The sequence below is a fragment of the Lynx rufus genome, unplaced genomic scaffold (genome assembly GCF_022079265.1).
Source record: "Lynx rufus isolate CCGP_SWC_20201006 ecotype Redwood Valley unplaced genomic scaffold, mLynRuf1.p SCAF_31, whole genome shotgun sequence".
Lineage (NCBI taxonomy): Eukaryota > Metazoa > Chordata > Mammalia > Carnivora > Felidae > Lynx > Lynx rufus.
In genome coordinates, this window is record NW_025814847.1 from 2,400,747 (window position 1) to 2,428,683 (window position 27,937).

A 27,937-nucleotide genomic window follows, 5' to 3' on the forward strand; every position below is an offset into this window, starting at 1 on the left:
AGAATCATGAAAGCAGCAAGGGAAAAAGGTCCTTAACCTACAAGGTAAGACAGATCAGGTTTGCAGCAGACCTATCCACAGAAACTTGGCAGGCCAGAAAGGAGTGGCAGGATATATTCAATGTGCCAAATCAGAAAAATATGCAGCCAAGAATTCTTTATCCAGAAAGGCTGTCATTCAAAATAGGAGAGATTAAAAGTTTCCCAAGCAAAAATTAAAGGAGTTTGTGACCACTAAACCAGCCTTACAAGATATTTTAAGGGGGACTCTCTGAGAGGAGAAAAGACAGGGGGAATAAAAGACCAAAAGCAACAAAGACTAGAAGGGACAGAAAACACCACCAGAAACTCGAACATTACAAGAAGAAACATAATGGCAATAAACTCATATCTTTCAGTACTTGCTCTAAACGTCATTGGACTAAATGCTCCAATAAAAAAACATAGAGTAACAGAATGGATAAGAAAACATGATCCATCTATATGCTGTTTACAAGAGACCCACTTTAGACCTAAAGACACCTTCAGATTGAAAGTAAGGGGATGGAGAACCATCTATCCTGCTAATGATTGTCAAAAGAAAGCAAGAGTAGCCATACTTATATCAGACAATCTAGACTTCAAAATAAAGACTGTAACAAGAGATGAAGAAGGGCATTATATCATAATTAAGGGGACTATCCTCCAGGAAGACCTAACAATTGTAAACATTTATGTACCAAATGAGTTTGCCCCCAAATATATAAATCAATTAATTATAAACATAAAGAAACTCATTGATAATAATACCATAAAAGTAGGGGACTTCAACGCCCCACTTAAAGCAATGGACAGATCATCTAAACAGAAAATCAACAAGGAAACAATGGCTTTGAATGACACACTGGACCAGATGGACATAACAGATATATTCAGAACATTTCATCCTAAAGCAGCAGAATATGCATTCTTCTCCAGTGCACATGGAACATTCTCCAGAGTAGATCACATACTGGGACACAAATCAGCCCTCAACAAGTACAAAGAGATCAAGATTATACCATGCATATTTTCAGACCACAACACTATGAAACTCAAAATCAACCATAAGAAAACATTTGGAAAGATAGCAAATACTTGGAGACTAAAGAACATTCTACTGAAGAATGAATAGGCTAACCAAGAAGTTAAAGAGGAAATTAAAAAGTACATAGAAGCCAATGAAAATGATAACACCACAGCCCAAAACCTCTAGGACACAGCAAAGGCTGCCATAAGATGGAAGTATATAGCAATCCAGGCCTTCCTAAAGAAGGAAGAAAGGTCTCAGATACAAAATCTAACCTTACACCTTTAAGATCTGGAAAAAGAACAGCAAATAAAACCCAAAACCAGCAGAAGACAGGAAATAATAAAGATTAGAGCAGAAATCAACACTATCAAAACCAAAAAACAAACAAAAAAAACACAAAAAACAAAAACAAAACAACACAACAGGAACAACAACAAAACAGTAGAAGAGATCAATGAAACCAGAAGCTGGTTCTTTGAAAGAATTAACAGAATTGATAAACCACTGACCAGTTTGATCAAAAAGAAAAAGGAAAGGACCCAAATAAATAAAATCAAGAATGAAAGAGGAGAGATCACAACCAACACAGCAGAAATTAAAACAGTAATAAGAGAATATTTTGAGCAACTATATGCCAATAAAATGGGCAATCTGGAAGAAATAGACAAATTCCTAGAAATATATAAACTACCAAAACTGAAATAGGAAGAAATAGAAAATTTGAACAGACCCATAACCAGTAAGGAAATCAAATTAGTAATCCAAAATCTGCCAAAAAACAAGAGTCCAGGGCCAGATGGCTTTCCAGGGGAATTCTACCAAACATTTAAGGAAGAGTTAACACCTATGCTCTTGAAGCTGTTCCAAAAAATAGAAATGTAAGGAAAACTTCCAAACTCTTTCTATGAAGCCAGCATTACCTTAATTCCAAAACCAGACAGAGACCCCACGGAAAAGGAGAAATATACACCAATTTCCCCGATGAACATGGATACAAAAATCCTCAGCAAGATATTAGCCAACGGGATCCAAAAATACATTAAAAAAAATTATTCACCACGACCAAGTGGGATTTATACCTGGGATGCAGGGCTGGTTCAATATCCACAAAACAATCAATGTGGTTTATCACATCAGTAAAAAGAAGAACAAGAACTACATAATCCTCTCAATAGATGCAGAGAAAGCATTGGACAAAATACAGCATCCTTTCTTGATAAAAACTCTTAAGAAAGTAGGGATAGAAAGATCACACCTCGAGATCGTAAAAGCCATATATGAAAGACCCATATATCATCCTCAATGGGGAAAAACTGAGAGCTTTCCCCCTAAGGTCAGGAACAAGGCAGGGATGTTCACTCTCGCCACTGGTATTCAGCATAGTATTGGAAGTCTTAGCCTCAGCAATCAGACAACACAAGGAAATAAAAGGCATCAAAATCAGCCAGGAGGAAGTCAAACTTTCACTCTCCACAGATGACATAATATTATACTCTATATGGAAAACTCAAAAGATTCCACCAAAAAACTGCTAGAACTGATCCATGAATTTAGCAAAGTGGCAATATATCAAATCAATGCACAGAAATCGGTTGCATTCTTATACACCAATAATGAAGCAACAGAAAGAGAAATCAAGGAATCGATCCCATTTACAATTGCATCAGAAACCATAAAATACCTAGGAATGAATCTAACCAAAGAGGTGACAAATCTATGCACTGAAAACTATAGACAGCTTATGAAAGAAATTGAAGAAGACACAAAAAAATGGGAAAAGATTCCATGCTCCTGGATAGGAAGAACAAATATTATAAAAATGTAAATACTATCCAAAACAATCTACATATTCAATGCAATACCTATCAAAATAACACCAGCACTCTTCGCAGAGCTAGAACAAACAATTCTAAAATTCGCATGGAACAAGAAAAGACCCCTGATAGCCAAAGCAATCTTGTAAAAGAAAACCAAAGCAGGAGGCATCATAATCCCAGACTTCAGGCTGTATTATAAAGCTGTAATATCAAGACAGTATGGTACTGACACAAGAACAGACACTCAGATCAATGGAACAGAACCCAGTACCCAGAAATGGACCCACAAACGTATGGCCAATTAATCTTTGACAAAGCAGGAAGGAATATTCAATGGAATAAAGACAGTCTCTTCAGCAAGAGACTGAAGTGCTGGGAAGACTGTATAGTGACATGCAGAAAAATGAACCTGAACCGCTTTCTTACTCCACACAAAAAAATAAACTCAAGATGGATGAAACACCTAAATGTAAAATAGGAAGCCATCAAAATACTAGAGAAGAAAGCAGGCAAAAACCTCTCTGACCTCCGCTGCAGCAACTTCTTACTCAACACGTCTCTGGAGGCAAGGGAAACAAAAGCAAAAATGAACTTTTGGGAGCTCATCAAAATAAAAAGCTTCTGCACAGCAAAGGAAACAATCAGCAAAACTAAAAGGCAACCGATGAAATGGGAGAAGATATTTGCAAATGACATATCAGATAAAGGGTTAGGATCCAAAATCAAAGAACTTATCAAACTCAACACCCAAAAACAAATAATCCATTGAAGAAATGGGCAATAGACATGAAAAGACACTTCTCCAAAGAAGACATCCAGATGGCCAACCGACACATGAAAATATGCTCGATATCACTCATCATCAGGGAAATACAAATCAAAACCACAGTGAGTTACCACCTCACACCAGTCAGAATGGCTAACATTAACAACTCAGGCAACAACAGATTTTGGCAAGGATGCAGAGAAAGAGGATCTCTTTTGCATTGTTGGTGGGAATGCAAGCTGGTGCAGCCACTCTGGAAAACAGTATGGAGGTTCTGCAAAAAATTAAAAATACAACTGCCCTACAACCCAGCAATTACACTACTAGGCATTTATCCAAGGGATACAGGTGGGCTGTTTCAAAGGGGCACATGCACCACAATGTTTACAGGAGTGCTATCAACAACAGCCAAAGTATGGAAAGAGGCCAAATGTCCATTGATGGATGAATGAGTAAAGAAGATGTGGTGTATATACACAATGGAGTATTACTCAGCAATCAAAAAGAATGAAATCTTGCCATTCACAACTACGTGGATGGAACTAGGGGATATTATGCTAAGTGAAATTAGTCAGAGAAAGACAAATACCATATGACTTCACTCATATGAGGACTTTAAGAGACAAAACAGATGGACTGAAGGGAAGGGAAACAAAAATAATATAAAAACAAGGAAGCGGACAAAACATAAGAGACTCTTAAATACAGAGAATAAAAAGAGGTTGATGGGGGGGGGGGTTGTGGGTGGGGGGATGGGCAAAATGGATAAGGAACATTAAGGAATTTACTCCTGAAATCATTATTGCACCATGTGCTAACTAACTTGGATGTAAATTAAAAAAATAAATCAAATAAAATTTTTTTAATTAAAAAAAAGTAAAATGTATTGAAAAATTAAAAAAAAACTAGAGTAACTGAAATCTAACCATGGACATCTCCACTAGCACTGCCATTGAAATAATCAATTATCCACAGAGGCTGTCTGTGCTAATGGACCCACCTAGTGACATTGATTTGTAACCCCCAGATCCACCAGCTCACTGCTGTTCATGATGGCAGGGAGAGTGCTCTGACATGTGTCACCCATAGCATGTGTCCTGTGAGGCTGAACAAGTTGCTGCTCTGCATTTCCATGGTAAGTCCCACACTGTAAACACGTGTCCTTTTCAGTGTCTATTTGGTGCCACGTTTTCTGCATTTACATGCACTTTCCTGGTGATTTCAGTGTTTCAAAAGGCCTTCAGGGCTGCAGGACTGACTGGTGTTCCTAAGCACAAGAAGGTGAGATGAGCCTCACTGACAAAACTCCTGTGCAGGTAGGTCCTGCTCAGGCTCGAGATGCAGAGTCCTGTGCCTTTGAGTTCAGTGGTAATGAATCAACAATGCGGTAATTCCAGGAAAAGGAAATTCTTGATGTCTATGTGGAGCCACCTAAGAAAATGTTAAAGGAACATCTAGGATGTTATGATGATGCCACGGAAAAGAGGGGGAAAGAGCTCAATATGAGGATTCATGAGATGATGATGATGATTTCTAGCTGTTTCTAAAGGCATCATGGGTAGCACAGTTGTGAAGTTGAAAGCCAAAGACACTGGGGATCAAAGTAGCCAGGCCTGGAAATGTCACAGCTCTGAGCTGGTATTTCAGGATAGGGAAATTCAACATACAATAAATTATTTGGATGTGTGTGTGTGTGTGTGTGTGTGTGTGTGTGTGTAAAATAAGGTGTCTTTAATCAAAAACACACAGGGAACAAGGCTGTGTATTCATCAGTGGGCAAGTGTTGCAGGCAGAAGCTCCCATGATCCCAACCCCCTATTAACTCCAGGAGCAACGGTTCACTGTGGCTGATTCCGTGTCCTCAGGGACTGGGACACAGCAGCCACGAATGTGAGGATGCTCTGTATGCCCTCTCCCTGCCGGACCCCCGTTCATTCCTGAGCACAACACTCTTCCTGTCTTTTCTGGACCCACTCGTTTCCCTCCAGGGACATGCTCACACAGCTACCTCTCAGGCACCACATTTATGCACCTGTGAATCCCCTGCTGGTTTTGCTAAAATGCAAATTGTGATGCAGTGAACCTCAGCTGAGGCCAAGCCCCTATATTGCCAACAAGCCCCAAGGTGACGTCTCTGCTGCTGTTCCTGTGCCACTCAAACAGCCAGGACCTGCATGTGCCCTCCTCCTTTCATCCACAACGGGTCCACTCCAACAGGTGTCTGTGTTTAAATAATAGAAATATCCACAGACAAAACTGTATTCTCCTCAGAGGCTCAGAGATGTTACCAAGGAACCATAACAGTCTCAAGTCTCCAGGCAAAGTGAAAAGACTTTCGACAAGAAGAACATCAAACGTCTCAACTACTACAAACACCACAGGAGGCGAAAGAAGAAAAAACTACGAAATTGGCATCAATTCAACACACATTTTTATTAAGAACATATTCCATGCAGGCGAGACTCCTTGCCAAGGATACAAATATTAAAAAGACATGGACTTTGCACTCAAGAGGCCTAGGAATTGGAAGGGAAAAAGGATGTAAATGTGGGGCAAAAAGGATGGGAAGTGAGGCGCAGATTATCCACAGTGCAGGTTAAAGTGGCAGAAATTCACACCAGGCAGAGACTGCTTCCTCTTGTGGATGAGGGAAGGCTCCCTGGAGGAAGTGACACAGATGCCTATGACCCATGGAGGTACTCGGACTTCATTTTACTCTGAGATAAATTACAGATTTAAGCCCCAGAATCAGGTCAGAACAAGAAATCTTGCTAAATTACACTTAACTCATCTTGACAACCCATCATCGAGCAGAGAGAAAAGACAAAAGTTGCGCACAGAGACTTGCAAATCCATCACCACTGAGCTGGGTTTAAGTATGTCCTGACTCCTGGGCTGCCGGGATCTTGCTCTAAAGGGAGGCCGGTGAACCGATGTCTCCAGTGCGTTTTCCTGGGAAGATCAAATTGGAAATTGCTCTGCAGCGGGTGTAGGTGAGGACAGCAGGGAGAGGGGCATGGGGAGGAAGAGGGCTGAGGACAGAGAGGAAGGTAAGGAGACACATGGGAAAGAGCAGGAAGGTGGTTCAAGACCTACCGACGCTTCCAGAGCCAGAACGCAAGACCTTCCAGAAGCACCAGGGGCACGATCACCGCCAGGAAGACCAAGCCCACTGGGCGGTGCTGCTCTGTGGGTTTGGTGCAGACGGTGTCAATTCCCATCCATCTTGGGTTCAACTGCACCTTCCTGGTCCTTTTTGCTCCTGTCACCCTCTGCCTCACCAACCACCCTTCCTCCTTCTCGTTTCCCATCCCTGCTCAGAGATGGACACTTCACCAAACACTCTGCTTCCTCCCACATCCGTAGGACCCTCACCCTCAGCTCTCCATTTCTTGCGTTATTAATTGTATGTCCTTTATGATCTGCAGTCCCTAGAATGCCAAATGTTTCATCTCACTCTCCTACTCTGCTTCAGGACCACCCACCCCCTGTCCCAGCTGGACCCCTACCCTTTCTCACCCCAGTAGAGGACCATGTCCTGGCCTCCTAGACTGCTGTGTCTCACTCGGCAAGACAGGCCAGCTGCCTCTCTGGCTTCCACATCCAAGGACATCTCAAGATACCACGTCCCGTCAGCATGGGGCAAGATGTCACCTCGCCGGGTTCCCTGGTGCTCCTCCTCACCCCGCATCCACGTCACCCATACTGGCTTTGGGTAGAAGCCAGAGACGTGGCACACGAGGAGCAGACGACCAGGACTGGGACTGGGGCCAGTGGACAGCCAGGCCTCTGGCCTCACTGCAGAGACAGGACAGGCATTCTCAGACTGAGAGGGTACGTCTTCACATCACATTAGAAATACACATCTTTCCACCTCTAGGAACCTGCCACCATCATCCCCTTACTCTCTTGGCCCCTACTCCACCAAATTTGAGAATATGGTGCAAATTTATGAGTGCACGGAGACATAATGCTTGGAGAGAGGGAGCAGGACTGACCTTGTCGCTGAAGGTCTGCCTTCCCTGCCTCAAGAAGACCCAAGAGGAAACGGGGGCAGATGTCATTAATATTTGCTTGTATTCGTAAGTTGACCACATGGTACTGATTGAATAGTTTGGAGACCTGCTGAGCTCTCCTTCCTCCCTTTGGAGATGGCCACCATGACATGTTCTGGAAGCTCACGAGATCTGATCCTTGATACACAATCTGCATGAAGCCTGTTGTTGCTTCTCCAAAGTGAGAATCGCAGCCTCCTGCCAGCTGTAGCTGAAGGGATCTGGGAAGAGAGAATGTGACTTACAGGAAAGGGAGAGGGAAGGAGATGAAAGGAGATGAGTGGAAGCAAAGGACAGAGGAAGCAGAGGAGAAGTTGAGGGCATTGGACACAATGGAACAAATTTGGTTTGAGTGGAGACTCAGACAGAGGGGAAGTGGTGGTCGCTGGAGGCAGAAGAAAGGTAAATTACTGAGAAAGGAACACATGCTGGAGGAGAAACAGGAAGGATGTGGGCAGAGAACAAGGAAGGGCTCCACAGGGGAGCTGTGATAAAATCATCAAAGGTGAGGGGAAGGCAGTGGGCAGAGGGAACACATAGACAAATGTCTCTGATGGGACTGAATGGGGAGAAAAGCACATTTCAAGGATCAGTCACAGAGTGAGGAAGAGGAGAGTCTCTGGCTGGAGGCCAGGGAATGGGGTGGTCATGGGAGACTCTGGTGAGAGACAGGAGAACACAGCCTGATGTCAAGGAGAGGAGGGGAAATAGCAGAAGGCGTGAAGCTTTTCAAGTTCGGGGTCTGGCTTCTGCCTCCTGAACACACGGGTGTGATTCTGTTTTATGATGGGGAGTCGAGAGGTTCAGCAGCCAGGGGAGGCTCTTTCCTGGAGGAAGAAGGAATTCATGGCGATACACACACAGGCCACCTCCATCCCACCTGTCCTGAGGGACCCGAGCTCACATTCAAGCTGCCATTGACTGGCATGCTCCTGAAATATCAGAGGAAATCTCAGAGAATGTGTGAAATGACTTTTCTTGTTCCATTAGCTCCTCATTGCTGAAGTTTCCCCTGGACCATGGCCACAGAAAAATGAAAGCGCCCGTCTTGCTGTCCCAGCCACGAGTCTGCAGTTCATCCAGCCAAGCTGAGCCCTGATTCTGTGTCCACGAACGGTTGCAAAAGGATGTTGTCAGGATGGTTCCAAAAGAGATTGGCTCTTGGAAGTCTGTGCCAGAAGAACAGATACACATTGGGAAGGAGAGAGAATGCCAAAGAAAGTTGCCAGGGAGGGGCCCAAAAATCTAGAGGACAGCGAGCCGTACTTCTCTCAGGAGACATGTGCTGCCCCAGACTCCCAGGTTTCGTACCCAATTGTTCAGAAAAGTAGAGGGTCTTGGGGTCAGGGGTGCTCAGGAAGGAGCCAGGCTGATACCACTCACTCCCCAGATGCTAGGAACCCACACCCTGTGTGCCCACATGCACAGACACAAATGCACATATGTACACACACACAGAGTCGCATATGTATGCACAAACATACACACATATGCAAAAAGATGTATAGACACATGCGGACACACCGAGACACAAACAGGCACCTATATGCACATACTCCTACGTACTTACACACCCATGCAGACACACAAGCACATGTACACGTGCAGACACACATGTGCACCCACAAAAACACACAGGACACATACGAACACACACAGGTATGCGTATGTGCGCATGCACACTTTACACCCACTGAGCAGGACCACCGTCCTCACCATCGTCACTGTCACCACCTGGGACAAGAACTGTGAGCAACGCCATTTGCCGAAACAACATCGTATTTGCAGATGTGCTTTCTTTCTCTCCGAAAGTGGGTCTTTGGCATCTGTTCTAACAAACCTCCCCATGCAGCCCCTCTCTTCTGACTTCCTTCTCAACACACACGCCTTCCCTGAGTCTCCACCCTCAACCCTGGACACCTACTCAGACTCTCACTTCCCCTCCGGGTCTGACCCTCCTCTTGGCTTCCAGCCTCCATCCTGCTCCCTGAGGCCCTGATTCAGGCCCTGTTCAGGCTGGGGAACAAGTCTCGTGTGGCATGGAAAAGGGACACTACCTCTCGTGCCTTTTCTCCTCATTCAGACAGTAACCCATGAAGACACACGACTCCCCAGCACCCAACCCTGGACCCTGCTGTCACCCTGTCCCTCGTGCCCTTGGGTCACTCCCCATGGACTTCCTTGCCTGTCTTACCCCTTCTGCAACCCATTCACATCTCTGACTTCTCACTGTCTGTGTTCAAATACAAAATGAAGCAGCTTGATTTGAAGGTCACCTTCCCTTAACTGGGGGGACAGGAGTCTAATCATGCAAATAATCTTGCCTTCTTGTGGGATAGAGAGAGTCCATGTGAGAGAGGACCTCACTTGTGATGAACAGAGAATTCCTCACTGACGGGGGAAGACTTACATTTCTGTGGGAGGTTGGAACTGCAGTTAGGTTAAGTTAAACAAGGTTTGGGAAATTGGTCTGACCCAAGGCACCATTTTGAGTCCATGGGTTTCTCTTAATACTTGTTCTATTTGCTTTTCCAGATGTCCCTTGATTGCCTGTGTAACAGTATCAACAACCACCAATTCACCAATGTTTTTAGGGGAGAATCAGTTGCCATCAGTGAGACCACAGGACACTGAAACATCTATGAGTACTGGTGTGAGGTGACATCTCATTGTGGTTTTGATTTGCATTTCCCTGGTGATCAGTGATGTTGAGCATATTTTCAAATGTCTGTTGGCCATCTGGATTCCTTCTTCAGAGAAACTTCTATTTATGTCTTCTGATTATTTGTCCTTTTGCTGTTGAGTTGTACAAGTTCATGATATATTTTGGATACTAATCCTTTATCAAACATGTTATTTGTTAATACCTTCTCCCATTCCATAGGCTGCCTTTTAGTTTTGTTTATTGTTTCCTTTGCTGTGCAGAAGCTTTTTATCTTGATGTAGTTTCCATAGCTTATTTTTCTTTTGGTTTCCCCCACTTCCAGAGACATAATAAGTTAGAAATAAGTTTCTATGTATAATGTCAGAGACATTACTGCCTGGATTTTCCTAGGATGTGTATGATTTCAAGTCTTGCAGTATGGTATAAGAAAGTGGTCTAGTTTCTATCTTTTACATGTGGCTGTCCCATTTTCCCAACACCATTTGTTAAAGAGACTTTCTTTTTCCCATTGCATATTCTTGTCTCCTTTGTCAAAGATTAATTGACCACAAGATCGTCAGTTTATTTCTGGGCTCTCCAGTCTCTTCCATTGTTCTCTGTGTCTACTTTTGTGCCAATACCATACTGTTTTGATTACAGCTTTGTAGGCTAACTTGAAATGTGGAATCGTGATTCCCCCAGCTTTGTTTTTTTCCCCCAAGATTGCTTTGGCCATTCAGAATCTTTGGTGCTTGCATACAAATTTAGGATTGCTTGTTTCAGTTTTGTGAAAAATGCTGTTGGTGTTTTGAGAAACATTGCATTAAATCTGTAGGTTGCTTTGCATAGTATAGCCATGTTCCCAATATTTGTTTTTCCATTCCATGAGCCTGGAATATCTTTCCCTTTCTTTGTGTTACCTTCAATTGTTTCATCAATGTGTTATCGTTTTCAGAGTACAGGTCTTTCACCTCTTTGGCTAAGTGTATTTCTAGATATGTTATTATTTTTGGTGCAACTGTAAATGGGATGGTTTGCTTAATTTCTCTTTCTGCTGCTTCATTATCTTTGTATAGAAATGCAAGGGACTTCCCCATATTGATTTTGTATCCCATGACCTTACTGAATTCATGTATTGGTTCTGGTTGTTATGGGGAGGAGTTTTTAGGGTTTCTACATGTATAGTATTGTGTCATCTGCAAATCGTAAATATTTTTCTTCTTCTTGGCCAATTTGGATGCCTTTTAGTCTTTCTCTTGTATGATTGCTGTGGCTGACACTTCCACTATTATGTTGAATAAAAGTGGTGACAGTGGAGAGTGGACATCCTTATCTTCCTCCTGACTTTAGGGGAAATGCTCTCAATTTTTCACCATTAAGTATGATGTTAGCTGTGGGTCTGTTACATACGATCGTTATTATGTTGAGTTATGTTACATCTACATCTATGTTGTTGAAGGATTTTATCATCAATAGATGTTGTACTGCATCAGATGCTTTTTCTGTATTTTCTGAAATGGTCATATAGTTTTTATCCTTTCTCTTGGTGTTATGTATTGTGTTGATTCATTAGTGAATGCTGAATGACACTTGTACAGCAAGAATAAATTCCACGTGATCATGAGGAATGAATTTTTAATATATTGTTGGACTTGGTTTGCTAATATTTTGTGATGGATTTTGGATCTTTGTTCATCAGAAGTGTTGGCCTGTAGTTCTCTCTTTTTGTAGTGTCTTTAACTGCTTTTGGTATCAGGGTAATGCTGGCTTCATGAAATGAATTTGGAAGCTTTCCGTCCTCTCCTATTTTGTGGAATAGTTGAGAAGAATAGATATTATTTCTTTAAATATTTGGTAGAATTTTCTTGTGAAGCTGTTAGTCCTGGACTTTTGTTTGTTCAGAATTTTCTCCCTGCTGATTCAATTTCATTGCTGGTAATTGGTCTGCTCAAATTTTCTATTTATTCCCACTTCATTTTGGGGGATTATGTGTTTCTAGGAATCTATCCATTACTTACAGGTTGTCCAGTTGGAGGTCTATAATTTTTCATAAAATTCTCTTAAAATCCCTTGTATTTCAGTGGTGTCAGTTATTGTTTCCCCTCTTCATTTCTGATTTTGTTTGAGTTTGCTCTATTGCTTGCTCTTTTTTTAATGAATCTGGCTACATGTTTATCAGTTTTTGATCTTTTAAAGGACCACCTCCTGGTTTCATTGAACTGTCTTCTGTGTTTTTTTTTTTCTATATCATTATTTCTGTTCTAATCTTTATCTTTTTCCTTTCTTCCACTGCTTTTTGTTTTTATTTCTCCTTTTCCTAGCTCCTTTAGTTGTATGGTTAGGTTGTTTCTTTAATAATTGTCTTGTTTCTGGGGCGCCTGGGTGGCTCATTCGGTTGAGAGTCCGACTTTGGCTCAGGTCATGATCCTGTGATCTGTGAATTCAAGCCCTGTGTCCGGCTCTGTGCTGACAGCTTGGAGCCTGGAGCCTGCTTCGAATTCTGTGTCCTCCTCTCTCTCTGCCCCTCCCTGCTCATGCTCTGTCTCTCTCCCTCTGTCAAAAATAAATAAAACATTTAAAAAAATTTTTGAAATAATTATCTTGCTTCTTTAGAGAGCCATGTATTGCTATAAACGTCCCTCTTAGAACTGCCTTTGCTGCATTTCAAACTTTTGGGCCATTGTGTTTTCATTTTCCTTTGTCTCCATGTATTTTCTTTATTTCCTCTTTGATTTCCTGTTTGCCCCATTCATTCTTTAGTAGCATGTTATTTAACCTCCATGTATTTTATGCTTTTTCCAGATTTTTTTCTTGAGTTTCATGTGTAGTTTCATATTGTTTATGTCAGAAAAAGATGCTTGGTATGATTTTGATCTTTTTTAATTTATTGAGACTTGTTTTGTTGCCTAATATATATTCTGGATAACCTTCCAGGTGCACTTAAAGAGTTGTGTATTCTGTTGTTTTTGGATGGAATGTTCTGAATATATCATTTAGATCTATCAGATCCAAGGTGTCATTCAAAGCCATTGCTTCTTTGTTGAATTTCTGCTTGGGTGGTCTGTCCATCAATGTCAGTGAGGTGTTAAAGTCTCCTACTATTATTGTGTTACTATGGATTACTTCCTTTATTTTTGTTACTAGCTGATTTATGTATTTGGGTGCCTCCATGTAGGGTGCAGAAATATTTACAATTGTTATATTTCTTGTTGGATTATTCCCTTTAGTGGTATATAGTGTCTCTCTTTGTCTCTTGGTACAGTTTTTATTTTAAAGACTATTCTGTGTGATACAAGTATTGCTACCCTGGCTTTCATTTCACATCCATTTGCTAGATAAATTCTTCTCCATGCCTTCACTTTGAATCTGCATGTGTCTTTAGGTCTGAAATGAGTCTCTTGTAGGCAACATAGAGACAGGACTTGTTTTTTTATCTATCTCATCACACTATGTCTTTGGATTAGGACGTTTAATCCACTTACATTCAATATATCTACTGATTGGTATGTATTTATTGCCATTTTCTTTACTCCTTTTGTGGTTGTTTTGGTATTCTTTGTTTCTTTCTCCTCTTGCTCTTTTCCTCGTGATCAGTTGGGCTCTTTAATGATATGCTTGGATTGTTTCCTCATTATTTTTTGATAGCTATTCCTAATTTTTGATTTATAGTTGTCATTCAGTTTCTACATAATATCTTCTGCATATAGCAGTCAATGTGAACTTATTGGTCACTTCACTTTAAGCCCATTCTTTATTCCTCTCCCTCTCGCAGTCCCCCACTTTTTAGGTATGTGGTGTCATACTTTACGTCCTTTTATTTTGTAAATTCTGTGACTGATTTTTATGGATATCCTTATTTTTACTGCTTCTGTGCTTAGTTCACCTTTGGTCTTTCCTTTCTACTCACGGTCCCTTTTAATATTTCTTGTACTGATGCTTTGTGGTCATTAATTCCTTTAACTTTTGTTTGTCTGGAAAAATCTTCATCTCTATTTGTATTCTGAATGATAGCCTTGGTGGGTAGAGTACTCTTGCTTGCAGCTCTCATTCCTTCAGCAGTTTGAACACATCATCACACTTCTGGCCTGCAAAGTTTCTGCTGAAAAATCAGCTGATAGCTTATGTGTTTCCGTTGTATCCAACTGTCTTCTTTTCTCTTGCTGGTTTTAAAATTCTCTTTTATCATGATGCTTTGTCATGTTCATTACTATGTGTCTTGATGTGGACCTCCTTGGGTTGATTTTGTGGAGGCTCTCTATGCCTTCTGATTCTTGATTTCTGTCTCCTTCATCAGATTTGGGAAGATTTATGCTATTATTTCTTCAAATGTCCTCCCCCTTTTCTTTCTCTTCTCCTTCTGTGATTTCGATAATTCCGATGTTACTATGCTTAATGGTATCTCTGAGTTCCATAAGTCTGTTTTCATTTTGTTTTTATTTTCTCTCTCCTGTTAAACTTGATTGCTTTTCATTACCCTGTCCTCCAGGTTGCTGATCCATTCCTCTGCTTCCTATAGTCAACCCTTCATTCCATGCGTGTATTTTTAATTTCATGTATTGTGCTCTCTTTCTCTGATTCTTTTTTATGTTTTCTCTCTCTTTGTTGAGGGTCTCATTGAGGTCCTCCTCTATTTTCTCAAGTCAAGAGAGTATCTTTATGACAATTACTCTAGATTCTCTATCAAGGAGGAGTTAAGACAACAGAATAATAGGGGAACCCTGAACTTGCCTCATCCCTGAACACAGTTAGATGAATATCAAATCATTTGAATACACAAGGAATTGATTTGAGAACAGAGAGAGTAAAAATGCAGAAGTGGAGGTAGAAAAGTGACCACATCATAAAAGGTAAAAGCTGCAAAGAGTTGATTTGGGGGGCAAAACATCTGTGGGTGTTGCAAAGGGAGGGAGCCCTGATCATGGAGAGAGAAGAAAGCAGAGAGAGTGTGTGAGGGACAGAGAGAGAGAAAGTTGAAAGTCCCTGCAGGGGATTTCACAGTAAGAACCCTTCCCCAAAACCATTGACTGGGAAAAGAAGAGCGCTTGACCATCACGAGTTTTTATAAGAGCAGAGTGTAGAGTCTAAAGTTTTGAAGGCCCACACCATCTCCAGTGTCTTGCCTGGTGGGTTCCGTGGTGCTCCAGTGATGAAGGAGGGTAGAGACCAGAAATGGTCAGCATAGTCTGAGTATGTCCTGGAGAGAAACAGCTCCCAAGCATTTGGGAGAAGTGGCACAGCCTTTCTGGGGACAGAAACCTGGTAGGCACCAATGTGCTGCCCTATTCACTGGCATAAGAACATAGACACCAGCTAAGGGTAGCAAACCTTAATGCCAGATTTTGGCTGAGTTTGATCATAAATTCCGAAATGCTACAGAGTCACGCAACTGATATCTGGGGCAAACTGTCAAACAGCAAAAGCACAACAGACTCCCCCACAAGATTAGCACAAGTCCACGCTAATCTCTAAACTTTGGAGTTTTGTAACCCAGCTGTGTGTCTTAGAGAAAACACAGGATGGGACACCTGGGTGGGTCAGTTGGCTAAGCATCTGAGTTTGATCTCATGGTTCGTGTGTTCAAGCCTGGCATCAGACTCTCTGCTGTCAGCATGGTGCCTGCTACAGATCCTCTGTCCCCTTCTCTCTGTGACCTTCCTCTGCTCTCAATCTCTCTCTCTCTCTCTCTCTCTCTGTCATCAAAAAGAAACATTTATGAGGAGGAGGAAGAGGAAGGAAGAAGAAGAAGAAGAAGAAGAAGAAGAAGAAGAAGAAGAAGGAGGAGGAGGAGGTCAGAGGAGGAGAAGAAGAATTGTGCTGTGACAGACAGACAGCTCTGACACAGTCAGGGTGAAGGCAGGCATCTAGAAGAAGCCAGGGACATAAGAGTGGTGATTATTTGCTCTTCTGTGAGGGCTTCCCAAAGAGTGGCAGCCATCAGGTTCTCACTCTGGGGATGAGAGTGGGGCGATGCCATTCACCCCCCTTCAGCACTGTTTAATCTCAGTAAGCAAAACAGTGCCACCCAGGGGAGGCTGGAGCCTCTGATACCAAGCCCCACCCTCCTTGACCCAGCAGATGCATTCTCCACTAGGACAAGTCCCCCTGAGAATCAACACAGATTGCCCCTTTCCCAGAAGACAAGCACAAATACCTCTCACATACCAAGTCTACTGATCATAGAGTGCTACAAAGCACTCTGTGAATCCAGCTTCCTTTTTATTGTTTTTTTTACTGTTTTTTTATGTTATTAATTTATTTTTCTCTTATTTTTTGATCAAACTTCTTTTAAAAAGAAGACCAAAACACACATAGAATATAGCTTCCCTTTTTAGTTTTATTAATTATCATCATTATTATTTGGATCTAGCTACTTTAGCAAGCAGACCAAAACACATATAGGATTTAGCTTCCTTTTATTTTTTTATTTTTGGAATTTTTCTTAATGTACCCATTACTCACAGGAACAGAAATAATATAGACTTCATTAACAAAAAAACAAAAAACAAAAAAAGCAGTGACCCAGACTAAATGACAAGATGGAGTAATTCACCCCAAAAAGGAACAAGAAGAAGAAACAGCCAAGTATTAAATCAATACAGATACAAGTGAATCGTTGGAACCAGAATTTAAAACAATAATCATAAAAATTCTATTTGGTCTTAAGGAAAGTATAGAAGACATCAGAGAGTCTCTTACTGTAGAGATAAAAGAACTAAAACCTTTTAGGAAGAAATTTAAAAATGCTATAACCGAGATGCAAAGCTAAGTGGATGCAATGACAATGAGGATAGATGATGCAGAGAAACAAATAAGCAAAATAGAAGATAAAATTATGGAAAATGATGAAACTGAAAGAAAGTGGGAAATAAAGGTATTGGATCATAAATGTATACTTGGAGATCTCAGGAACGTCTTAAAGCATAATAACATTCATATCATAGGAGTCCCAGAAGATGAGAAGAAAAATGAGCAGAAGGTTTATTTGAACAAAGTATAGCTGAAAACTTCCTTAGTCTGGGAAAGGAAACAGACATCAAAATTCAAGAAGTGCAGAGAACTCCTAATAAATTCAACCAACCTGGCCATCACCAAGACATAGTCAGACTCACAGAAAACACAGACAAGGAAAGAATCCTGAAAGCAACAAGGGGGGAAAAATTCCTTAATCTATAAGGAAAACAGAGCAGGTTTGCAACAGCTCTGTACATAGTGTGGCAGGCCAGAAGGGAGTGGCAAGATAAATTCAAAGTGCTAATTCAGACAAATGTGCAGCCAAGAATACTTTATCCAGCAAGGCTGTCATTCAGAATAGAAGGAGATATAAAGTGTTTCCCAGACAGACAAACAAAGACTCAAAGATTCATGATCACTAAATCAGCCTTGCAAGAAATATTAAAGGGGACTCTTAGAGTGGGGGAAAGGACCAAGCAACAAAGACTAGAAAGGAACAGAGAATACCACCAGAAACGCCAATTTTACAGGCAACACAATGGCACCAAATTCATCTCTATCAATAATCACGATGAATGTAAAGAGAATAATGTTCCAATCAAAAGACATAGGTTATCAGAATGCTTAAAAACAAGACCCATTTATATGCTGCCTACAAGAGACTCATTTAATACCTAAAGACATCTGCAGATTGCAAGTGAGGGAATGGAGAATGATCTGTCATGCAAATGGTGTCAAAAGAAAGCCAGAGAAGCCATACTTATACAAGACAAACTAGATTGTAAACCAAAGACTGGAACAAGAGATGAGGAAGTGCATTGTATCATATATAAGGGGGTCTATCCATCAAAAAGATCTAATTTAACTACTTATGCCCCCACTGTGAGAGCACCCAAATATATAAAACAATTAATGACAAACGTAAAGAAACTCACTGATAATAATACCATAATAGTAGGAGATATTAACACTCCACTTACAACAATGGACAGATCATATCTAAGTAGAAAATCAACAAGGGAACAATGACTTTGTATGACACGCTGGACCATATGGACTTAACAGATAATTCAGAACATTCCATCCTACAACAGCAGAACACACATTCTTTTCAAGGGCAAAGAGTACATTCTCCAAAAGAGATCACATGCTGAGTCACAAATCAGCCTTCAACAGGTATAAAATATTGAAACCATAGCATGCATATTTTTAGATCCCAACACTATGACACTTGAAGTCAACCACGAGAAAAATTTTGTTAAGATCACAAATACATGGAGAATAAACAACATTCCACTAAATTTCCCAGGAAATTAAAGATGAAATAAGAAAAATACACGGGAGCAAATAAAAATGAAAAGACGACATTCCAAAACCTCGGGGATTCAGTAGTGGCAATCCTAGAGGGTAGTATATTGCAATACAGGCTTATGTCAAGAGTAATAAAATACTCAAATACACAGCTCAATCTTACACCTAAAGGAGCTAGAAAAGGAATAGCAAATAAAGCTTAAAGCCAGCAGAAAGGGGGAAATAAAATATATTAGAGCAGAACCGAACAATATAGAAACAAAGAAAAACACGGGTAGAACAGATAAAAAAAACTATGATCTGGCCCTATAAAGAATTAATAAAATTTATAAACTCCAGCCAAACTTAGCAAAAAGAAAATAGAAAGGACCCAAATAAATAAAATCACGAATGCAAGAGGAGAGATCACAACCAACATCACAGAAATACAAACAATTATGAGACTACTATGAAAAATGATATGCCAACAAGCTGGACAATCTGGAAGGAATGGAAAGTTCCTAGAAACAAAACAGGAATAAATAGAAAATTTGAACAGACCCATATCCAACAACAAAAAAAAATTTAACCACTAATAAAAAATCTTTCACCAGACCAAGGGACAGATCCAGATGGCTTCCCAGGGGATTTCTACCAGACAATTAAAGAGTTAATACCTATTACCACAAAATGTTCCAAAAATTAGAAATGGAAAGAAAACTTCCAAACTCATTCTAGCAAACCAGCATTACCTTGATTCCAAAATCACACAAAGACTCCACTGAAAAAAGAGAATTGTAGGTCAATATCCCTGATGAACATGGATTCAAAAATTCTCAACACGATAATAGCACATCAAATACAATAACACATTAAAAGAATTATTAACCACAATCAAGTGGGATTTATTCCTGGGTTGCAAGCCTGGTTCAATATTCGCAAATCAATCAGTGTGATACAGCACCTTAATGGAAAAAAGGATAAGAACCATACGATCATCTCAATAGATGCAGAAAAAGCATCTGACAAAATACAACATCCATTCATGGTAACAACCTTCAAAACAGTAGTGATAGAGGGAACATACCACATATCATAAAGGCCACATATGAAAGACCCATAGCTCATATCATCCACAATGGGAAAAACTAAGAGCTTTTCCTCTACAGTCAGGTACAAGACAGGGATATCCACCCTCACCATTATTATTTAACCTACTAGTGGAAGTCTTGGCCTCAGAAATCAGATAACACAAAGAAATAAATGGTATCCATATAGGCAAGGAAGAAGTCAAATATTCACCATTTGCAGACAACATGATACTCTATGTAGAAAACCGAAGACTCCACCAAAAGTTTGTTAGCACTGAATTCAGCAAAGTTGCAGGATATAAAGTCAATGTACAGAAACATGATGCATTTCTATACTCCAATAACAAAGCACAGAAATAGAAATCAAGGAATTGATCCCATTTACAATTGCACCAAAACCCATAAGATACCTAAGAATAAACCTAACAAAAGAGGTAAACAATCTGTTCTCTAAAAACAATAGAACACTTATAAAAGATATTGAATGGGGCACAAATAAACAGGAAAATATTTCATACCCATGCATTGGAATAACAAACACTTTTAAAATATCTATACCACCCAAAGCAATCTACGTATTTCATGCAATCCTTATCAAAATACCACCAGCATTCTTGACAGAGCTAGAACAATCAATCTTAACATGTGTGTGGAACCATAAAAGACCCTGAATAGCCAAAATGCTTTTGAAAAAGAAAAGCAAACCGGAGGCATCATGACACTGAACTTCACACTATATTACAAAGCTATAGTCATCAACACAGGAAGCTACTGGCATGAAAACAGACACATACATGAATGGAACAGATTAGAAAACCCACAACTATACAGTCAACTAAAGTTCAATAGAGCAAGAAGGAATATCCAATGGAAAAAAGTCTCTTCAACAAACATTGTTGGGAAAACTGGACAGCAACATGCAGAACAATGATACTGAGCAACTTTCTTACACCATACATAAAAATAAATTCGAAATGGATGAAACACACAAATGTAGGACAGGAAACCATCAAATCCTAGAGGAGAACACAGGCAGCAACCTCCTCTTTGACATTGGTTATAGCAACTTCTTACTAGACAGGTTGCTGGAGGCAAGGGAAAGAAAAGCTAAAATAAATTATTGGGACTTCACCAAAATAAAAAGTTTCTGTACACTCAAGGAAACTATCAACTAAAACTGAGAGCAGCCTAAGGAATGGGAAAGGATATTTGCAAATGACATATCTGATAAAGGGTTAGCATCCAAAATCTATAAAGAACTTATAAAACTGAACACCCATGAAACAAATAATTCAGTTAAGAAATGGAAAGAAGGCATGAATAGTCATTTTTCCAAAGAAGACATCCAGATATCTAACAGATATATGAAAAGGTGCTCAAAGTCACTCATCATCAGGGAAATACAAATCAAAATACCTCACAGCTACCAGAATGACTAAAATTAATAAAACACAGGAAACAACAGATGTTGGCAAGGATGCAGAGAAAGGGGAGCCCTCTGACACTGTTGATGGGAATGCAAACTGGCACAGTCACTATGGAAAACAGTGTGGAGGTTTCTCAAAAAGTTAACAATAGAACTACACCATGATCCAGCAATTGTACAACTACGTATTTGCCTAAAGGATACAAAAATACAGATTCAAAGGGGGTATTTATAGCATCATTATCAACAATAGCCAAATTATGGAAAGAGCCCAAAAATGATGAATGGATACAGATGTGGTGTGTGTGTGTGTGTGTGTGTGTGTGTGTGTGTGTGTGATGGAATATTACTCAGTAATCAAAAAAAATGAAATCTTGCCATTGACAATGACATGGATGGAGCTACAGTGTATTATGCTAAGTGAATAAGTCAGTCATACAAAGACAGATACCATCTGATTTCACTTGTGGACAAAACAGACATACATATGGGAAGGAAGAAAAAAGAAAAAACAGGGAAACAAACCATAAGACACTCTTTATGAAAAAGAACAAACTGAGGATTGATGGAGGAATATGGGTGGGAGATGGGCTAGATGGGTAATAGGCATTAAATAGGGCATTTGTGATGAGCGCTGGTTGTTGTGTGTAAGCGATGAATCACTGAATTCTACACTGACTCACCAAGTGTGCTGTTGCTCCTGCTGACCCCTATCCATGTCACCCACAATGGCTTTGGGTAGAAGTTGGAGATGTGGCACACCAGAAGCAGATGGCCAGGACCAGGACTGTGGCTACTGGGCAGCCAGGCCTCTGGCCCCACTGGAGAGACAGGACAGGTGTTCGCAGACTGAGAGGGAAGATGTTCACATCAGTTAAGATACACATCTTTCCACCTCTCGAAACCTGGCACCATCATCTCTCCTTCTTGGCCTCTTCTCTTCTGAAGTTGAGAAGATGTTGCAAATTTATGAGCAGGGAGAGAAAATGCTAGGAGGGAGGGAGCAGGACCGACCTTGTTGCTGGAGATATGCCTTCTCTGTGTCAAGAAGACCCAAGAGGAGACAGGGGCAGATGTCATTGATGTGTGCTTGTATTCTTAAGTGTAGCACATGGAACTGATTGAATACTTTGCAGACCTCCTGAGCCCTCCTTCCTCCCTTTGGAGATGGCCACCATGACGTGTTCTGGAAGCTCATGAGATCTGATCCTTGAAACACAATCCACATGAAGCCTAGTGATGCTTCTCCAAAGTGCAACTCACAGCCTCCTGGCAGCTATACCTTAAGGGGATCTGGGGAAGAGAGGTTGTGAGTTACAGGAAAGAGGAGGGAAAGAGATGAAATGAGATGAGTGGAAGCCAAGGATGGCTGAAGCAGAGGGAGAAGTTGAGGGTATTGGACGGAATGGAGCCAAGTTTGGTTTGAATGGAGGATCATACAGAGGGGAAGAAGTCAATAATTGAGGAAGGAACAACTGTTGGAGGATAGATAGGAGAGGTGTGGACAGAGAACAGGGAAGGGTTCCACAGGAGAGCTGGGATAAAACCACCCAAAGTTAAGGGAGGGCCGTGGGTACAGGGAACACATAGACAGAGGCCACTGAGGGGATTAAATGGGGAAAAATGCAAATTTCAAAGATCAGTTACAGAGGGAAGGACTAGAAGGTATCTGAACGGAGGCCATGGAAAGGGGTGGTTACAGGGGACACAAGTTGGAGACATGAGAGCACAGCCTAAGTTCAATGAGAGGAAGGGAAGCAGCAGAAAGCATGAAGCTTTTCAAGATCAAGCTCTGGCTTCTGCTCCCTACCCAGGCTGGTGTGATTCAGGTTTATGATGGGGAGACATGAGAGTCAGAAGCCAGTGGAGGTTTTTTCCTGGAAGAAGAAGAAACTGAAGGAAACACACACATCTGCCACTTTCACCCACCTGCCCTGAGGGATCACAACACATATTCAAGCTGCCATTAACTGACACGGTCCTGAAATATCAGAGGAAATCTAATTTAGCATGTATGAAATTTCCTTTCATGTTCCATCGGTTTCTTGTTACTGAAGTTGCCATTGGACCAGGGCCGCAGGAAAATGACAGTGCCAGTCTTGCTGTCCCAGCCATGAGTCTGCAGCTCTTCCAGCCAAGCGGAGCCCAGAATTTTGTGTTCGGGAATGGTTAGAAAAAGATGTTGTCAACATGGTTCAAAAAGAGATGGACTCGTGGAAGCCTGTGCCAGAAGGACAGATAGACCAAGAAAAGGAGGGCATTCGGAAGGAGAGAGAATGTAGAAGAAAGGTGCCGGGGAGGGGCACTGAAATCTGGAGGACAGGGAGCCATAGTTCCCTCTGGAGACATGTGCTGCCCCAGTGCCCTGAACTTGCCACCCATTATTCAAAAGACACAGGGCCCTGTGGTCAGGGATTCTCAGGAAGGAAGGAAGCTGACATCCCGCACTCCCCGGGTATGTGCTGGGGAACTGCACCACGAGCGTCCATACACACGGGTACAAGTGCACAAATGTGCACACACACTGGGAGTCACACGCAAATGCATACACCTAGACATACATATAAACATGGAAATGCAGACTCACAGAGACGCACACACAGGCACCTACACACACATAATCATACATACTTACAAACACATGCAGACACATCACACACACATCCACTCTCTGAGCAGGGCCACTGTCCTCACCATCATCATTGTCACCACCTGGGACAAGAATCTTAAGCAACACCAGTTGCAACAACAGCATCTTATGTGCAGATGTTCTTTCTTTCTCTTGGAAAGTGGGTCTTTGGCGTCTGTTCTCACAAACCTCCCCACACACAGCCCCTCTCTTCTGACTTCCTTCTCAACACACACATCTTCCCTGTGTCTCTGCAACAATGCAAATGGGCTCCGCCCTCAACCCTGGACACCTACTCAGACTCTCACTTCCCCTCCGGGTCTGACCCTCCTCTCTGGCTTCCAGCTTCTCCCTGTCACCTGCCTCCGTCCTGCTCCCTGAGGCCCTAGTTCAGGTGCTGCAGAACAAGTCTTGTGTGGCATGGAAAAGGGACCCTACCTCTCATGCCTTTTCTCCTCATCCAGACAGTAACCCATGAAAACACACAGTTCCCAGCACCCAGCCTTGGAGTCTGCTGTCACCCTCTCCCTCGTGCCCTTGGAACACCCCCATGGACTTCCTTCCCTTTCTCACCCCCGCCCCAGCCCATCCACATCTCTGACGTGTCACTGCTTGTGTTAAAAAACAAAACCAACCAGGTTAATGTGAAGATCGAATTGGTGGTATTGAGTGAGTCATTACTCAGGCAGCATTTCATCTGGAAGAAAGAGGGAAGCTCCCAGACGTTGTACAAATGTTCTCTTATTAGCAAAAGAAGAGAGAGCAATGGCTGAGGGAATGTCGTCTTCCCTTAATTGTGAAGACGAACTATACATTTTGGTGTGCTGACTTTTAACGTGCAGACTCTAGACTAAAACAAATCTGTTGGAAACAATATTTACTCAAGTGGTGACCCTTGCTGGTGTTTGCCCTCTCACAATCTGGACTCAGTGTTTCTACCCGGATCTCAACATCCAACGGGGCCTGGCAAGTGGTAGGTGCCCAACGATTACCTCTGAATGATTGAATAATTCACTTCAGGCATCAAATCATTCTTAAGATTATGGACTTCTTCGACATAAAGATCTTTGAGGAATCAAAAAGTAGTGGCTGTAATCTGACCTGATGAAATGAGAATCTTGCACATTTTCTTTTGGATGCAAGCATATGCTAATAACTATGAAGTTCACACAGAGGGTCCTACGGCAAATCTACAATAAGAAATCATGGGAATTTATAGTATGCGGAGTTAATAGAGTGTTCTGGAATCATGTATCCAGATTTCCTTCCTAATGTTCCTGCTAGAATGTTCCATGCTTGTCTTATCATGAGTTGGCCGTGCTGGACATGCTGACCTTCTACCTCCTTGGTGTTCTTAAGTGTTTAAAAGCTCTTAAGTATTTGTTTGTGCTTTATATCTTCCAGATAATGTGTTTGGGCTATTGGTCTTGTTATTTTTTGGTTGACCGGTAAGCAGAAATAACCTCAGGCTAATGAGAGACAGATAATATTGTTTGGAATGTTCAGATTGGAATACAGAAAGAAGAGCTCACTCCCACACTTAAGATTTTGAAAGGCTGGATAATCAAAATGGCTTCTCCTGAGTCCATCAGAGCAGAAGGATCAGAGCAACTTGTTAACGTAAATACCAAAGAAATACAGACTCATCAAAAAAATAGGGCATGCAAACCCTTGCTTACCTGGGACAGAAGCCAGAAGGAATAATTCAGCTACAATTGCTAACAATTGACTGAAAGCAAGCAGAGTCCTGGGAGGTCCTGAGAGTCACAGACTCAGGAAATTCACTATACCTCCAGGATTTTGCCCACCAACCTCCCAGGGGTTCCAGATGGAATGGAGACCAGGATACGGACCAGAGAGCTGCTTTCTGGTGGTACAAGCCTGAGGTCTGACAGCAGCTCCCTCCTGAAAAAGGCTGGAAGGCTACTATTCCCCACATAAAACGAGCCTTCACTGGGTGTGGGAAGGGCAGGGAGCCCCACTACCTCAGGGCACAGTGAGCCACTCTGCAGCTGGGGGAGGGGCAGTGGGGGAAGGGACAGGAACACACCTTGTCCCAGACTAAGAGGCTCCATCTTCTGAGCAAAGGGGGAACTCTCGGAAGGCCCAGTCCCCAAACTGAAACACAAAGCACCTGGCTGAGGATGGGACTGGACCAGAGCAGAGGTAGCGTCCCCCTCTCTGTCCCAAGCAGACCAGCCAGCAGGGAACCAAGGGCAGCTCCTGCTGGTGGGGAAACAAGACGATGAAGATACATGCCCTTGAGCCACATCCTCTTTGAAAAAGAAAATCTCAGACCCAAAAGAATGTCATAAACCGAGTTCCCACCCTGGGACTTCATACCCAATTGAACAAATTTCACAACCCCGGAAATGTAGTCTTACCCAAGCAGGCAGGAAAGTTTTCTTTCCATAGAGCAATGGGTCTGTCTCCTGGGTCCTCTCCAGCCCCCGATGATGAGACACGCACATTGTTCTTCCCCCAAGAAAGCAGGTCTGACTCCTGGAAGGCTTCTCATTTGCTGCTAATTCCCCGGCCCCACGCTCCCTCTATAAAAGCCTTCATTTGTACAACCTCTCTGAGTGCCCACCTCTGTGCCAGATGGGGTGATGTGTGATTCATGGATCATTTAATAAAGCAATTATTGGTCAAGTTTATAAGGTGAAATTTTCTTATTTTAAGAGTTCTCAAGTTTACCTCTGGATGATTAAATATAGACATCAAAAAATAAATAAAATAAAAGCTTGGAGGACAATATTATTCACTATGTCTTAAATATCTGGGCACAAGCTGCTTCTCATATGTTTTGAAATGAGTCTCAGAGAATATGTTTACCATACAAACAGGAAAAGCTGCGGAAGTCATGAAGAAAGGAAGGAAGGAAGGAAGGAACAGAGGGAGGGAGGGTGGGAGGGAGGACGGAAGGGAGGGAGGAAGGGAGGGAGGGAGGGAGGAAGGAAGGGAGGGAGGGAGGACAGGAGGAAGGAAGGAGGGAGGGAGGACAGGAGGAAGGAAGGAGGGAGGGAGGACAGGAGGAAGGAAGGAGGGAGGGAGGAAGGAAGGGAGGAAGGAAGGTGAAAGAGCGGACCTACGCTGGTCAACTCCATCTTGTTCTGTGTCCTCCACCTTGAGTGACTATGTCCCCAACATGGCCCCCTTTCCAGGAAAATCGCAGAAACCTCAGACAACGCCTCCTCCCCTTGAGTAACCTCCTGCTCACCTGTTCAAACTTCCCGATCAAAACATGCCCGGCAACCTGCATAATGGGACTCCGACCCTTCCCCAGCCAATTGGCTGAGGCCACGACGCTTCCCCAGCCAATCGGCTGAGGCCACGACCCTTCCCCAGCCAATCGGCTGAGGCCACGACCCTTCCCCAGCCAATCGGCTGAGGCCACAACCATTACCTCACCAACTGCACCTAGACCCCTATAAAACCTTTGTGCTTTTGAAACTCGCTGGTTCTCTACGGCATCTCACTGCTGCGTCGGTGCAGGTAGGGGATTGAGCTCGAGCTAGCTCGAAGAAAGGCTCTTTGCTTTTGCATTGGACTCGGCTCCATGGTGGTCTTTGGGGATCGCGAATTCTGGGCATAATATTTGGGGGCTCGTCCGGGATCTCCAAGAGCCCCGAGGGACCCCCCACCCGGAGAGCCTGACTGGCCATGGTTAGTGTATGTTCGTTCCGTCTTTTCTGTGTGAGCTCATTTCTGAAATTCTGGTAGTGTCTGGCGTGGTCTAAGTGGACACACTGGAGGACCACGGGCCAGGAGTTTTGGAAGACGTTCCGATCCTCCCTTCTGGAGGGACGTGGATTGCCCTCAAAGGTCTGAGACGAGGCGGGTCGCTCCCGCCAGTTGGCACGAGACCATCATCTAGCTTTCAGTTTTGCTCCCACAGAGTTGGAAGAATGTCTCTAGGGGCCCTCTGTTTGTTTCTGTGTTTCTCTGTTTTGTTCTGTTGACTTACTGGACGGACGTTATGGGACAGACTCAGACTGCTCCTCTAAGTATTATGATTGATCACTTTAAGGATGTGAGGGGAAGAGCTAACAACCTCAGTGTGGAAGTCCGAAAGGGTCGGTGGCAGGTTTTTTGTTCTAGTGAGTGGCCAGCTTTCAATGTTGGATGGCCACCAGAGGGAACCTTCGAGACCTCCCTACCATCCACCGAGTCAGGGATATCATCTCTCCGCCTAAGACTGGCCATCCTGATCAGCTC

The 27,937-nt window shown here is 42.3% G+C and overlaps 2 pseudogenes; both read right to left on the reverse strand.

The window, feature by feature from the left end:
- Positions 1-6,725: 6,725 nt before the first annotated feature.
- Positions 6,726-9,465, reverse strand: LOC124521729 (T-cell surface glycoprotein CD1a-like; annotated as a pseudogene).
- Positions 9,466-21,759: 12,294 nt separating this feature from the next.
- Positions 21,760-23,845, reverse strand: LOC124521650 (T-cell surface glycoprotein CD1a-like; annotated as a pseudogene).
- Between the last annotated feature and the right edge of the window lie 4,092 nt (positions 23,846-27,937).